The sequence below is a fragment of the Hyperolius riggenbachi genome, chromosome 4 (assembly GCF_040937935.1).
Source record: "Hyperolius riggenbachi isolate aHypRig1 chromosome 4, aHypRig1.pri, whole genome shotgun sequence".
Classification (NCBI taxonomy): Eukaryota; Metazoa; Chordata; class Amphibia; order Anura; family Hyperoliidae; genus Hyperolius; species Hyperolius riggenbachi.
Window position 1 is genome coordinate 42,268,863 of NC_090649.1, and position 13,169 is coordinate 42,282,031.

Genomic DNA, 13,169 nt, shown 5'->3' on the forward strand with positions numbered 1-13,169 from the left:
GTTCGGATTTCCGATCACTACTATGCAAATCCATCAGAAAAACGATCGGAAATCAGATCGGACCTGCCGGAAATCATCTGTTCGACCCATCTATCTGACAGGCATTGGTATGGTGTGTATTAGGCTTTGCACTCCAAAGGTGCTCACATAGCAGTATGAGGAGGGCACTCTGCACACGGCCTGAGATTTAGCTGAGAGGATTGAAAAAAAGGAAGCTGCTCTTTCCCTTAACTTGTTTTTAGATGAGGTACTTCCCAACAAAAGTTACAAACCAAAAAGCCTTTCAGTCCCGGCAAGCAAAAAAAGTGGTTGCTTTCATTTGACTTAAGTTTGTTACTACTTTTATTTCTGTACTTTTAGTATGTTTTCTTAATTGCTAGGTGCTGGGAAAGCAAGTTGTAGGTAAGCTGACACAACATCTCAACATCTACTGTGAGAAAACTCAGGACAAAAGTAGAATGAATGAGGGCCTAGAGAGAACGCTCCAAATTTGAGCAAGGCCCTGAGTAGAGTGCAAAGACAACAAGGCAAAAAGTTGTAAAACAACACCAGATGAGCAGATGCTGCTGACTTGGCATTTCCGAGGCTTTTCTAGACAGTTAAAAAGAAGCCTAATAGGTGAGTACTGGAGAGGGAGAGATGCTGCACGTCACTGGCACTGCTAGAAGACATGCAAGGCCTTTGGGCACGCAAGTGTCCCAAGGCTGCTTTAACTTGTGTGTCTTAGAGTCATGTTTGCTGGGTACTAGGGTCCCTCTTCTCGACTGTCAGCCAGCACTGTGGCCAAGTGCCACGGTGACTCTTGCAAATGTCCTTAACCTCCTCAGCGGTATGGACAGAAATGTCCATCCATAAAAACATGCTGTGAACAGTATAAACGTGCATACACATCAATACTCTTCTGCACTGTATACTAGACCATTGCTTGACACAGTTTGGCAAGTTACAGGAAAAAAAAAAGTTTTAAAAATACATTTTATCACTTTTTGCAAAGAAATCCTGGGAATTGAACGCCGGGGAGGTTAAATGGCTTCTGGCCTGCAGAGATGTCTTAAGCTTGAGAAGTGCAAAGTGTGGAGGTGTGCCAAAATCCTAGCATTTGCATTGGCCGGGAATCAAACCCAGGCCTCCCGCGTGGCAGGCGAGAATTCTACCACTGAACCACCAATGCCTTGCCCTGTTGCTCGGTGCTGAAAAACGTGGCCAGCCAAATCAGGCCATACAAGATTGCCTTCTTCTGTGCGGATGGCAAAGGTGAGGCTGGCGCCATTTTGCAATTTTTGACATTTCAGCTCAAGCAAGCAAGCCCGGCTAGCTCAGTCGGTAGAGCATGAGACTCTTAATCTCAGGGTCGTGGGTTCGAGCCCCACGTTGGGCGATCAAAGCTTCTCCTTTTACTTTCTACTAGGCAGAGCTCCTCCAAAACGATTACAAACCATCACCAGGCCATCACTTCCTCTTTCACATGCCACTCCCCACTCCCTTTGCTAACAAACGAAAATGTCATCTCAGCTTTCCCCTTCACTTTTACTCACACAACCTCTTTTAACAACTTTTCAGCAAAAGTGCTTCACCACCCCAAGAAAGAGAAAAACACTCCTTCTTACAATCTTACTCATCTTTCCTATACTACTTTTCTTATCTGCTTTTCCCAGATTTCCGTTGGCTTTACTCCAGTCCTTTTGTCAAGGAGAGACTTACAATCAATCACTTGACAAAGAACAACCACCTGAAAGATACTCATTCTCGTATGCCTGGTGCACACCATGCAATTCCCCATCAGATAGATGGGCCGATAGATCCTTTCCGACAGACACGATCGGATTTCCGTTCGGATTTCCGATCACTACTATGCAAATCCATCAGAAAAACGATCGGAAATCAGATCGGACCTGCCGGAAATCATCTGTTCGACCCATCTATCTGACAGGCATTGGTATGGTGTGTATTAGGCTTTGCACTCCAAAGGTGCTCACATAGCAGTATGAGGAGGGCACTCTGCACACGGCCTGAGATTTAGCTGAGAGGATTGAAAAAAAGGAAGCTGCTCTTTCCCTTAACTTGTTTTTAGATGAGGTACTTCCCAACAAAAGTTACAAACCAAAAAGCCTTTCAGTCCCGGCAAGCAAAAAAAGTGGTTGCTTTCATTTGACTTAAGTTTGTTACTACTTTTTTTTCTGTACTTTTAGTATGTTTTCTTAATTGCTAGGTGCTGGGAAAGCAAGTTGTAGGTAAGCTGACACAACATCTCAACATCTACTGTGAGAAAACTCAGGACAAAAGTAGAATGAATGAGGGCCTAGAGAGAACGCTCCAAATTTGAGCAAGGCCCTGAGTAGAGTGCAAAGACAACAAGGCAAAAAGTTGTAAAACAACACCAGATGAGCAGATGCTGCTGACTTGGCATTTCCGAGGCTTTTCTAGACAGTTAAAAAGAAGCCTAATAGGTGAGTACTGGAGAGGGAGAGATGCTGCACGTCACTGGCACTGCTAGAAGACATGCAAGGCCTTTGGGCACGCAAGTGTCCCAAGGCTGCTTTAACTTGTGTGTCTTAGAGTCATGTTTGCTGGGTACTAGGGTTCCTCTTCTCGACTGTCAGCCAGCACTGTGGCCAAGTGCCACGGTGACTCTTGCAAATGTCCTTAAATGGCTTCTGGCCTGCAGAGATGTCTTAAGCTTGAGAAGTGCAAAGTGTGGAGGTGTGCCAAAACCCTAGCATTTGCATTGGCCGGGAATCGAACCCGGGCCTCCCGCGTGGCAGGCGAGAATTCTACCACTGAACCACCAATGCCTTGCCCTGTTGCTCGGTGCTGAAAAACGTGGCCAGCCAAATCAGGCCATACAAGATTGCCTTCTTCTGTGCGGATGGCAAAGGTGAGGCTGGCGCCATTTTGCAATTTTTGACATTTCAGCTCAAGCAAGCAAGCCCGGCTAGCTCAGTCGGTAGAGCATGAGACTCTTAATCTCAGGGTCGTGGGTTCGAGCCCCACGTTGGGTGATCAAAGCTTCTCCTTTTACTTTCTACTAGGCAGAGCTCCTCCAAAATGATTACAAACCATCACCAGGCCATCACTTCCTCTTTCACATGCCACTCCCCACTCCCTTTGCTAACAAACGAAAATGTCATCTCAGCTTTCCCCTTCACTTTTACTCACACAACCTCTTTTAACAACTTTTCAGCAAAAGTGCTTCACCACCCCAAGAAAGAGAAAAACACTCCTTCTTACAATCTTACTCATCTTTCCTATACTACTTTTCTTATCTGCTTTTCCCAGATTTCCGTTGGCTTTACTCTAGTCCTTTTGTCAAGGAGAGACTTACAATCAATCACTTGACAAGGAACAACCACCTGAAAGATACTCATTCTCGTATGCCTGGTGCACACCATGCAATTCCCCATCAGATAGATGGGCCGATAGATCCTTTCCGACAGACACGATCGGATTTCCGTTCGGATTTCCGATCACTACTATGCAAATCCATCAGAAAAACGATCGGAAATCAGATCGGACCTGCTGGAAATCATCTGTTCGACCCATCTATCTGACAGGCATTGGTATGGTGTGTATTAGGCTTTGCACTCCAAAGGTGCTCACATAGCAGTATGAGGAGGGCACTCTGCACACGGCCTGAGATTTAGCTGAGAGGATTGAAAAAAAGGAAGTTGCTCTTTCCCTTAACTTGTTTTTAGATGAGGTACTTCCCAAGAAAAGTTACAAACCAAAAAGCCTTTCAGTCCCGGCAAGCAAAAAAAGTGGTTGCTTTCATTTGACTTAAGTTTGTTACTACTTTTTTTTCTGTACTTTTAGTATGTTTTCTTAATTGCTAGGTGCTGGGAAAGCAAGTTGTAGGTAAGCTGACACAACATCTCAACATCTACTGTGAGAAATCTCAGGACAAAAGTAGAATGAATGAGGGCCTAGAGAGAACGCTCCAAATTTGAGCAAGGCCCTGAGTAGAGTGCAAAGACAACAAGGCAAAAAGTTGTAAAACAACACCAGATGAGCAGATGCTGCTGACTTGGCATTTCCGAGGCTTTTCTAGACAGTTAAAAAGAAGCCTAATAGGTGAGTACTGGAGAGGGAGAGATGCTGCACGTCACTGGCACTGCTAGAAGACATGCAAGGCCTTTGGGCACGCAAGTGTCCCAAGGCTGCTTTAACTTGTGTGTCTTAGAGTCATGTTTGCTGGGTACTAGGGTCCCTCTTCTCGACTGTCAGCCAGCACTGTGGCCAAGTGCCACGGTGACTCTTGCAAATGTCCTTAAATGGCTTCTGGCCTGCAGAGATGTCTTAAGCTTGAGAAGTGCAAAGTGTGGAGGTGTGCCAAAATCCTAGCATTTGCATTGGCCGGGAATCGAACCCGGGCCTCCCGCGTGGCAGGCGAGAATTCTACCACTGAACCACCAATGCCTTGCCCTGTTGCTCGGTGCTGAAAAACGTGGCCAGCCAAATCAGGCCATACAAGATTGCCTTCTTCTGTGCGGATGGCAAAGGTGAGGCTGGCGCCATTTTGCAATTTTTGACATTTCAGCTCAAGCAAGCAAGCCTGGCTAGCTCAGTCGGTAGAGCATGAGACTCTTAATCTCAGGGTCGTGGGTTCGAGCCCCACGTTGGGCAATCAAAGCTTCTCCTTTTACTTTCTACTAGGCAGAGCTCCTCCAAAACGATTACAAACCATCACCAGGCCATCACTTCCTCTTTCACATGCCACTCCCCACTCCCTTTGCTAACAAACGAAAATGTCATCTCAGCTTTCCCCTTCACTTTTACTCACACAACCTCTTTTAACAACTTTTCAGCAAAAGTGCTTCACCACCCCAAGAAAGAGAAAAACACTCCTTCTTACAATCTTACTCATCTTTCCTATACTACTTTTCTTATCTGCTTTTCCCAGATTTCCGTTGGCTTTACTCCAGTCCTTTTGTCAAGGAGAGACTTACAATCAATCACTTGACAAGGAACAACCACCTGAAAGATACTCATTCTCGTATACCTGGTGCACACCATGCAATTCCCCATCAGATAGATGGGCCGATAGATCCTTTCCGACAGACACGATCGGATTTCCGTTCGGATTTCCGATCACTACTATGCAAATCCATCAGAAAAACGATCGGAAATCAGATCGGACCTGCCGGAAATCATCTGTTCGACCCATCTATCTGACAGGCATTGGTATGGTGTGTATTAGGCTTTGCACTCCAAAGGTGCTCACATAGCAGTATGAGGAGGGCACTCTGCACACGGCCTGAGATTTAGCTGAGAGGATTGAAAAAAAGGAAGTTGCTCTTTCCCTTAACTTGTTTTTAGATTAGGTACTTCCCAACAAAAGTTACAAACCAAAAAGCCTTTCAGTCCCGGCAAGCAAAAAAAGTGGTTGCTTTCATTTGACTTAAGTTTGTTACTACTTTTTTTTCTGTACTTTTAGTATGTTTTCTTAATTGCTAGGTGCTGGGAAAGCAAGTTGTAGGTAAGCTGACACAACATCTCAACATCTACTGTGAGAAAACTCAGGACAAAAGTAGAATGAATGAGGGCCTAGAGAGAACGCTCCAAATTTGAGCAAGGCCCTGAGTAGAGTGCAAAGACAACAAGGCAAAAAGTTGTAAAACAACACCAGATGAGCAGATGCTGCTGACTTGGCATTTCCGAGGCTTTTCTAGACAGTTAAAAAGAAGCCTAATAGGTGAGTACTGGAGAGGGAGAGATGCTGCACGTCACTGGCACTGCTAGAAGACATGCAAGGCCTTTGGGCACGCAAGTGTCCCAAGGCTGCTTTAACTTGTGTGTCTTAGAGTCATGTTTGCTGGGTACTAGGGTCCCTCTTCTCGACTGTCAGCCAGCACTGTGGCCAAGTGCCACGGTGACTCTTGCAAATGTCCTTAAATGGCTTCTGGCCTGCAGAGATGTCTTAAGCTTGAGAAGTGCAAAGTGTGGAGGTGTGCCAAAATCCTAGCATTTGCATTGGCCGGGAATCGAACCCGGGCCTCCCGCGTGGCAGGCGAGAATTCTACCACTGAACCACCAATGCCTTGCCCTGTTGCTCAGTGCTGAAAAACGTGGCCAGCCAAATCAGGCCATACAAGATTGCCTTCTTCTGTGCGGATGGCAAAGGTGAGGTTGGCGCCATTTTGCAATTTTTGACATTTCAGCTCAAGCAAGCAAGCCCGGCTAGCTCAGTCGGTAGAGCATGAGACTCTTAATCTCAGGGTCGTGGGTTCGAGCCCCACGTTGGGCGATCAAAGCTTCTCCTTTTACTTTCTACTAGGCAGAGCTCCTCCAAAACGATTACAAACCATCACCAGGCCATCACTTCCTCTTTCACATGCCACTCCCCACTCCCTTTGCTAACAAACGAAAATGTCATCTCAGCTTTCCCCTTCACTTTTACTCACACAACCTCTTTTAACAACTTTTCAGCAAAAGTGCTTCACCACCCCAAGAAAGAGAAAAACACTCCTTCTTACAATCTTACTCATCTTTCCTATACTACTTTTCTTATCTGCTTTTCCCAGATTTCCGTTGGCTTTACTCCAGTCCTTTTGTCAAGGAGAGACTTACAATCAATCACTTGACAAAGAACAACCACCTGAAAGATACTCATTCTCGTATGCCTGGTGCACACCATGCAATTCCCCATCAGATAGATGGGCCGATAGATCCTTTCCGACAGACACGATCGGATTTCCGTTCGGATTTCCGATCACTACTATGCAAATCCATCAGAAAAACGATCGGAAATCAGATCGGACCTGCCGGAAATCATCTGTTCGACCCATCTATCTGACAGGCATTGGTATGGTGTGTATTAGGCTTTGCACTCCAAAGGTGCTCACATAGCAGTATGAGGAGGGCACTCTGCACACGGCCTGAGATTTAGCTGAGAGGATTGAAAAAAAGGAAGCTGCTCTTTCCCTTAACTTGTTTTTAGATGAGGTACTTCCCAACAAAAGTTACAAACCAAAAAGCCTTTCAGTCCCGGCAAGCAAAAAAAGTGGTTGCTTTCATTTGACTTAAGTTTGTTACTACTTTTATTTCTGTACTTTTAGCATGTTTTCTTAATTGCTAGGTGCTGGGAAAGCAAGTTGTAGGTAAGCTGACACAACATCTCAACATCTACTGTGAGAAAACTCAGGACAAAAGTAGAATGAATGAGGGCCTAGAGAGAACGCTCCAAATTTGAGCAAGGCCCTGAGTAGAGTGCAAAGACAACAAGGCAAAAAGTTGTAAAACAACACCAGATGAGCAGATGCTGCTGACTTGGCATTTCCGAGGCTTTTCTAGACAGTTAAAAAGAAGCCTAATAGGTGAGTACTGGAGAGGGAGAGATGCTGCACGTCACTGGCACTGCTAGAAGACATGCAAGGCCTTTGGGCACGCAAGTGTCCCAAGGCTGCTTTAACTTGTGTGTCTTAGAGTCATGTTTGCTGGGTACTAGGGTCCCTCTTCTCGACTGTCAGCCAGCACTGTGGCCAAGTGCCACGGTGACTCTTGCAAATGTCCTTAAATGGCTTCTGGCCTGCAGAGATGTCTTAAGCTTGAGAAGTGCAAAGTGTGGAGGTGTGCCAAAATCCTAGCATTTGCATTGGCCGGGAATCAAACCCAGGCCTCCCGCGTGGCAGGCGAGAATTCTACCACTGAACCACCAATGCCTTGCCCTGTTCCTCGGTGCTGAAAAACGTGGCCAGCCAAATCAGGCCATACAAGATTGCCTTCTTCTGTGCGGATGGCAAAGGTGAGGCTGGCGCCATTTTGCAATTTTTGACATTTCAGCTCAAGCAAGCAAGCACGGCTAGCTCAGTCGGAAGAGCATGAGACTCTTAATCTCAGGGTCGTGGGTTCGAGCCCCACGTTGGGCGATCAAAGCTTCTCCTTTTACTTTCTACTAGGCAGAGCTCCTCCAAAACGATTACAAACCATCACCAGGCCATCACTTCCTCTTTCACATGCCACTCCCCACTCCCTTTGCTAACAAACGAAAATGTCATCTCAGCTTTCCCCTTCACTTTTACTCACACAACCTCTTTTAACAACTTTTCAGCAAAAGTGCTTCACCACCCCAAGAAAGAGAAAAACACTCCTTCTTACAATCTTACTCATCTTTCCTATACTACTTTTCTTATCTGCTTTTCCCAGATTTCCGTTGGCTTTACTCCAGTCCTTTTGTCAAGGAGAGACTTACAATCAATCACTTGACAAGGAACAACCACCTGAAAGATACTCATTCTCGTATGCCTGGTGCACACCATGCAATTCCCCATCAGATAGATGGGCCGATAGATCCTTTCCGACAGACACGATCGGATTTCCGTTCGGATTTCCGATCACTACTATGCAAATCCATCAGAAAAACGATCGGAAATCAGATCGGACCTGCCGGAAATCATCTGTTCGACCCATCTATCTGACAGGCATTGGTATGGTGTGTATTAGGCTTTGCACTCCAAAGGTGCTCACATAGCAGTATGAGGAGGGCACTCTGCACACGGCCTGAGATTTAGCTGAGAGGATTGAAAAAAAGGAAGTTGCTCTTTCCCTTAACTTGTTTTTAGATGAGGTACTTCCCAACAAAAGTTACAAACCAAAAAGCCTTTCAGTCCCGGCAAGCAAAAAAAGTGGTTGCTTTCATTTGACTTAAGTTTGTTACTACTTTTTTTTTCTGTACTTTTAGTATGTTTTCTTAATTGCTAGGTGCTGGGAAAGCAAGTTGTAGGTAAGCTGACACAACATCTCAACATCTACTGTGAGAAAACTCAGGACAAAAGTAGAATGAATGAGGGCCTAGAGAGAACGCTCCAAATTTGAGCAAGGCCCTGAGTAGAGTGCAAAGACAACAAGGCAAAAAGTTGTAAAACAACACCAGATGAGCAGATGCTGCTGACTTGGCATTTCCGAGGCTTTTCTAGACAGTTAAAAAGAAGCCTAATAGGTGAGTACTGGAGAGGGAGAGATGCTGCACGTCACTGGCACTGCTAGAAGACATGCAAGGCCTTTGGGCACGCAAGTGTCCCAAGGCTGCTTTAACTTGTGTGTCTTAGAGTCATGTTTGCTGGGTACTAGGGTCCCTCTTCTCGACTGTCAGCCAGCACTGTGGCCAAGTGCCACGGTGACTCTTGCAAATGTCCTTAAATGGCTTCTGGCCTGCAGAGATGTCTTAAGCTTGAGAAGTGCAAAGTGTGGAGGTGTGCCAAAATCCTAGCATTTGCATTGGCCGGGAATCGAACCCGGGCCTCCCGCGTGGCAGGCGAGAATTCTACCACTGAACCACCAATGCCTTGCCCTGTTGCTCGGTGCTGAAAAACGTGGCCAGCCAAATCAGGCCATACAAGATTGCCTTCTTCTGTGCGGATGGCAAAGGTGAGGCTGGCGCCATTTTGCAATTTTTGACATTTCAGCTCAAGCAAGCAAGCCCGGCTAGCTCAGTCGGTAGAGCATGAGACTCTTAATCTCAGGGTCGTGGGTTCGAGCCCCACGTTGGGCGATCAAAGCTTCTCCTTTTACTTTCTACTAGGCAGAGCTCCTCCAAAACGATTACAAACCATCACCAGGCCATCACTTCCTCTTTCACATGCCACTCCCCACTCCCTTTGCTAACAAACGAAAATGTCATCTCAGCTTTCCCCTTCACTTTTACTCACACAACCTCTTTTAACAACTTTTCAGCAAAAGTGCTTCACCACCCCAAGAAAGAGAAAAACACTCCTTCTTACAATCTTACTCATCTTTCCTATACTACTTTTCTTATCTGCTTTTCCCAGATTTCCGTTGGCTTTACTCCAGTCCTTTTGTCAAGGAGAGACTTACAATCAATCACTTGACAAGGAACAACCACCTGAAAGATACTCATTCTCGTATGCCTGGTGCACACCATGCAATTCCCCATCAGATAGATGGGCCGATAGATCCTTTCCGACAGACACGATCGGATTTCCGTTCGGATTTCCGATCACTACTATGCAAATCCATCAGAAAAACGATCGGAAATCAGATCGGACCTGCCGGAAATCATCTGTTCGACCCATCTATCTGACAGGCATTGGTATGGTGTGTATTAGGCTTTGCACTCCAAAGGTGCTCACATAGCAGTATGAGGAGGGCACTCTGCACACGGCCTGAGATTTAGCTGAGAGGATTGAAAAAAAGGAAGTTGCTCTTTCCCTTAACTTGTTTTTAGATGAGGTACTTCCCAACAAAAGTTACAAACCAAAAAGCCTTTCAGTCCCGGCAAGCAAAAAAAGTGGTTGCTTTCATTTGACTTAAGTTTGTTACTACTTTTTTTTCTGTACTTTTAGTATGTTTTCTTAATTGCTAGGTGCTGGGAAAGCGAGTTGTAGGTAAGCTGACACAACATCTCAACATCTACTGTGAGAAAACTCAGGACAAAAGTAGAATGAATGAGGGCCTAGAGAGAACGCTCCAAATTTGAGCAAGGCCCTGAGTAGAGTGCAAAGACAACAAGGCAAAAAGTTGTAAAACAACACCAGATGAGCAGATGCTGCTGACTTGGCATTTCCGAGGCTTTTCTAGACAGTTAAAAAGAAGCCTAATAGGTGAGTACTGGAGAGGGAGAGATGCTGCACGTCACTGGCACTGCTAGAAGACATGCAAGGCCTTTGGGCACGCAAGTGTCCCAAGGCTGCTTTAACTTGTGTGTCTTAGAGTCATGTTTGCTGGGTACTAGGGTCCCTCTTCTCGACTGTCAGCCAGCACTGTGGCCAAGTGCCACGGTGACTCTTGCAAATGTCCTTAACCTCCTCAGCGGTATGGACAGAAATGTCCATCCATAAAAACATGCTGTGAACAGTATAAACGTGCATACACATCAATACTCATCTGCACTGTATACTAGACCCTTGCTTGACACAGTTTGGCAAGTTACAGGAAAAAAAAAAGTTTTGAAAATACATTTTATCACTTTTTGCAAAGAAATCCTGGGAATTGAACGCCGGGGAGGTTAAATGGCTTCTGGCCTGCAGAGATGTCTTAAGCTTGAGAAGTGCAAAGTGTGGAGGTGTGCCAAAATCCTAGCATTTGCATTGGCTGGGAATCAAACCCAGGCCTCCCGCGTGGCAGGCGAGAATTCTACCACTGAACCACCAATGCCTTGCCCTGTTGCTCGGTGCTGAAAAACGTGGCCAGCCAAATCAGGCCATACAAGATTGCCTTCTTCTGTGCGGATGGCAAAGGTGAGGCTGGCGCCATTTTGCAATTTTTGACATTTCAGCTCAAGCAAGCAAGCCCGGCTAGCTCAGTCGGTAGAGCATGAGACTCTTAATCTCAGGGTCGTGGGTTCGAGCCCCACGTTGGGTGATCAAAGCTTCTCCTTTTACTTTCTACTAGGCAGAGCTCCTCCAAAACGATTGCAAACCATCACCAGGCCATCACTTCCTCTTTCACATGCCACTCCCCACTCCCTTTGCTAACAAACGAAAATGTCATCTCAGCTTTCCCCTTCACTTTTACTCACACAACCTCTTTTAACAACTTTTCAGCAAAAGTGCTTCACCACCCCAAGAAAGAGAAAAACACTCCTTCTTACAATCTTACTCATCTTTCCTATACTACTTTTCTTATCTGCTTTTCCCAGATTTCCGTTGGCTTTACTCCAGTCCTTTTGTCAAGGAGAGACTTACAATCAATCACTTGACAAGGAACAACCACCTGAAAGATACTCATTCTCGTATGCCTGGTGCACACCATGCAATTCCCCATCAGATAGATGGGCCGATAGATCCTTTCCGACAGACACGATCGGATTTCCGTTCGGATTTCCGATCACTACTATGCAAATCCATCAGAAAAACGATCGGAAATCAGATCGGACCTGCCGGAAATCATCTGTTCGACCCATCTATCTGACAGGCATTGGTATGGTGTGTATTAGGCTTTGCACTCCAAAGGTGCTCACATAGCAGTATGAGGAGGGCACTCTGCACACGGCCTGAGATTTAGCTGAGAGGATTGAAAAAAAGGAAGTTGCTCTTTCCCTTAACTTGTTTTTAGATGAGGTACTTCCCAACAAAAGTTACAAACCAAAAAGCCTTTCAGTCCCGGCAAGCAAAAAAAGTGGTTGCTTTCATTTGACTTAAGTTTGTTACTACTTTTTTTTCTGTACTTTTAGTATGTTTTCTTAATTGCTAGGTGCTGGGAAAGCAAGTTGTAGGTAAGCTGACACAACATCTCAACATCTACTGTGAGAAAACTCAGGACAAAAGTAGAATGAATGAGGGCCTAGAGAGAACGCTCCAAATTTGAGCAAGGCCCTGAGTAGAGTGCAAAGACAACAAGGCAAAAAGTTGTAAAACAACACCAGATGAGCAGATGCTGCTGACTTGGCATTTCCGAGGCTTTTCTAGACAGTTAAAAAGAAGCCTAATAGGTGAGTACTGGAGAGGGAGAGATGCTGCACGTCACTGGCACTGCTAGAAGACATGCAAGGCCTTTGGGCACGCAAGTGTCCCAAGGCTGCTTTAACTTGTGTGTCTTAGAGTCATGTTTGCTGGGTACTAGGGTCCCTCTTCTCGACTGTCAGCCAGCACTGTGGCCAAGTGCCACGGTGACTCTTGCAAATGTCCTTAACCTCCTCAGCGGTATGGACAGAAATGTCCATCCATAAAAACATGCTGTGAACAGTATAAACGTGCATACACATCAATACTCTTCTGCACTGTATACTAGACCATTGCTTGACACAGTTTGGCAAGTTACAGGAAAAAAAAAAGTTTTAAAAATACATTTTATCACTTTTTGCAAAGAAATCCTGGGAATTGAACGCCGGGGAGGTTAAATGGCTTCTGGCCTGCAGAGATGTCTTAAGCTTGAGAAGTGCAAAGTGTGGAGGTGTGCCAAAATCCTAGCATTTGCATTGGCCGGGAATCAAACCCAGGCCTCCCGCGTGGCAGGCGAGAATTCTACCACTGAACCACCAATGCCTTGCCCTGTTGCTCGGTGCTGAAAAACGTGGCCAGCCAAATCAGGCCATACAAGATTGCCTTCTTCTGTGCGGATGGCAAAGGTGAGGCTGGCGCCATTTTGCAATTTTTGACATTTCAGCTCAAGCAAGCAAGCCCGGCTAGCTCAGTCGGTAGAGCATGAGACTCTTAATCTCAGGGTCGTGGGTTCGAGCCCCACGTTGGGCGATCAAAGCTTCTCCTTTTACTTTCTAC

At 45.8% G+C, this 13,169-nt stretch overlaps 10 non-coding genes across 10 annotated transcripts; 5 read left to right on the plus strand and 5 right to left on the minus strand.

The window, feature by feature from the left end:
- Positions 1–1,305: 1,305 nt before the first annotated feature.
- Positions 1,306–1,378, plus strand: TRNAK-CUU (transfer RNA lysine (anticodon CUU)). Its single transcript has one exon. It is a non-coding gene; the product is annotated as a tRNA-Lys (tRNA).
- A 1,343-nt stretch (positions 1,379–2,721) lies between these two features.
- On the minus strand, positions 2,722–2,792 carry TRNAG-GCC (transfer RNA glycine (anticodon GCC)). The gene has a single exon. It is a non-coding gene; the product is annotated as a tRNA-Gly (tRNA).
- A 1,550-nt stretch (positions 2,793–4,342) lies between these two features.
- TRNAG-GCC (transfer RNA glycine (anticodon GCC)) lies at positions 4,343–4,413 on the minus strand. Its single transcript has one exon. It is a non-coding gene; the product is annotated as a tRNA-Gly (tRNA).
- A 134-nt stretch (positions 4,414–4,547) lies between these two features.
- On the plus strand, positions 4,548–4,620 carry TRNAK-CUU (transfer RNA lysine (anticodon CUU)). The gene has a single exon. It is a non-coding gene; the product is annotated as a tRNA-Lys (tRNA).
- A 1,343-nt stretch (positions 4,621–5,963) lies between these two features.
- TRNAG-GCC (transfer RNA glycine (anticodon GCC)) lies at positions 5,964–6,034 on the minus strand. The gene has a single exon. It is a non-coding gene; the product is annotated as a tRNA-Gly (tRNA).
- Positions 6,035–6,168: 134 nt separating this feature from the next.
- Positions 6,169–6,241, plus strand: TRNAK-CUU (transfer RNA lysine (anticodon CUU)). Its single transcript has one exon. It is a non-coding gene; the product is annotated as a tRNA-Lys (tRNA).
- Positions 6,242–9,206: 2,965 nt separating this feature from the next.
- Positions 9,207–9,277, minus strand: TRNAG-GCC (transfer RNA glycine (anticodon GCC)). The gene has a single exon. It is a non-coding gene; the product is annotated as a tRNA-Gly (tRNA).
- A 134-nt stretch (positions 9,278–9,411) lies between these two features.
- Positions 9,412–9,484, plus strand: TRNAK-CUU (transfer RNA lysine (anticodon CUU)). Its single transcript has one exon. It is a non-coding gene; the product is annotated as a tRNA-Lys (tRNA).
- Positions 9,485–11,035: 1,551 nt separating this feature from the next.
- On the minus strand, positions 11,036–11,106 carry TRNAG-GCC (transfer RNA glycine (anticodon GCC)). Its single transcript has one exon. It is a non-coding gene; the product is annotated as a tRNA-Gly (tRNA).
- Positions 11,107–13,069: 1,963 nt separating this feature from the next.
- TRNAK-CUU (transfer RNA lysine (anticodon CUU)) lies at positions 13,070–13,142 on the plus strand. The gene has a single exon. It is a non-coding gene; the product is annotated as a tRNA-Lys (tRNA).
- The last annotated feature ends 27 nt before the right edge of the window (positions 13,143–13,169 follow it).